Consider the following 2,126-nt stretch of genomic DNA (forward strand, 5'->3'; position numbering starts at 1 on the left):
CTCCAGGATGAACATGGTGTGGTTGAAGCTGCTGCAGACGCTCGTTGGTGTAGTTGATGCACAGCTGCTCAAACGAGTTCCTGAGAGAAGTACATAGTAGGTCAAACTGAGACCGTTATGGTCAGGCTGTGGTGTCCTCTAGATGGTCACTAGAGGTCAAACTGAGACCGTATGGTCACTAGAGGTCAAACTGAGACCGTATGGTCACTAGAGGTCAAACTGAGACCTTATGGTCACTAGAGGTCAAACTGAGACCGTATGGTCACTAGAGGTCAAACTGAGACCGTATGGTCAGGATGTGGTGTCCTCTAGATGGTCACTAGAGGTCAAACAGACCGTATGGTCAGGCTGTGGTGGTGACCGTGACCGTATGGTCAGGATGTGGTGTCCTCTAGATGGTCACTAGAGGTCAAACTGAGACCGTATGGTCAGCATGTGGTGTCCTATAGACGGTCACTAGAGGTCAAACTGAGACCGTATGGTCAGGATGTGGTGTCCTCTAGACGGTCACTAGAGGTCAAACTGAGACCGTATGGTCAGGCTGTGGTGTCCTCTAGATGGTCACTAGAGGTCAAACTGAGACCGTATGGTCACTAGAGGTCAAACTGAGACCGTATGGTCAGGATGTGGTGTCCTCTAGATGGTCACTAGAGGTCAAACTGAGACCGTATGGTCACTAGAGGTCAAACTGAGACCGTATGGTCACTAGAGGTCAAACTGAGACCGTATGGTCACTAGAGGTCAAACTGAGACCTTATGGTCACTAGAGGTCAAACTGAGACCGTATGGTCACTAGAGGTCAAACTGAGACTGTATGGTCAGGATGTGGTGTCCTCTAGATGGTCACTAGAGGTCAAACAGACCGTATGGTCAGGCTGTGGTGGTGACCGTGACCGTATGGTCAGGATGTGGTGTCCTCTAGATGGTCACTAGAGGTCAAACAGACCGTATGGTCAGGGTGTGGTGTCCTCTAGATGGTCACTAGAGGTCAAACAGACCGTATGGTCAGGATGTGGTGGTGACCGTACCGTATGGTCAGGCTGTGGTGTCCTCTAGACGGTCACTAGAGGTCAAACAGACCGTATGGTCAGGGTGTGGTGTCCTCTAAACGGTCACTAGAGGTCAAACTGAGACCGTATGGTCAGGATGTGGTGTCCTCTAGATGGTCACTAGAGGTCAAACTGAGACCGTATGGTCAGGATGTGGTGTCCTCTAGACGGTCAATAGACAGTCAAACTGAGACCGTATGGTCAGGATGTGGTGTCCTCTAGACGGTCACTAGAGGTCAAACTGAGACCGTATGGTCAGGATGTGGTGTCCTCTAGACGGTCACTAGAGGTCAAACTGAGACCGTATGGTCAGGCTGTGGTGTCCTCTAGACGGTCACTAGAGGTCAAACTGAGACCGTATGGTCAGGATGTGGTGTCCTCTAGATGGTCCCTAGAGGTCAAACTGAGACCGTATGGTCAGGATGTGGTGTCCTCTAGACGGTCACTAGACGGTCAAACTGAGACCGTATGGTCAGGATGTGGTGTCCTCTAGACGGTCACTAGAGGTCAAACTGAGACCGTATGGTCAGGCTGTGGTGTCCTCTAGATGGTCACTAGAGGTCAAACTGAGACCGTATGGTCACTAGAGGTCAAACTGAGACCGTATGGTCAGGATGTGGTGTCCTCTAGATGGTCACTAGAGGTCAAACTGAGACCGTATGGTCACTAGAGGTCAAACTGAGACCGTATGGTCACTAGAGGTCAAACTGAGACCGTATGGTCACTAGAGGTCAAACTGAGACCTTATGGTCACTAGAGGTCAAACTGAGACCGTATGGTCACTAGAGGTCAAACTGAGACCGTATGGTCAGGATGTGGTGTCCTCTAGATGGTCACTAGAGGTCAAACAGACCGTATGGTCAGGCTGTGGTGGTGACCGTGACCGTATGGTCAGGATGTGGTGTCCTCTAGATGGTCACTAGAGGTCAAACAGACCGTATGGTCAGGATGTGGTGGTGACCGTACCGTATGGTCAGGCTGTGGTGTCCTCTAGACGGTCACTAGAGGTCAAACAGACCGTATGGTCAGGGTGTGGTGTCCTCTAGACGGTCACTAGAGGTCAAACAGACCGTATGT

The sequence above is a fragment of the Salvelinus namaycush genome, unplaced genomic scaffold (genome assembly GCF_016432855.1).
Source record: "Salvelinus namaycush isolate Seneca unplaced genomic scaffold, SaNama_1.0 Scaffold22, whole genome shotgun sequence".
Taxonomy (NCBI): Eukaryota; Metazoa; Chordata; class Actinopteri; order Salmoniformes; family Salmonidae; genus Salvelinus; species Salvelinus namaycush.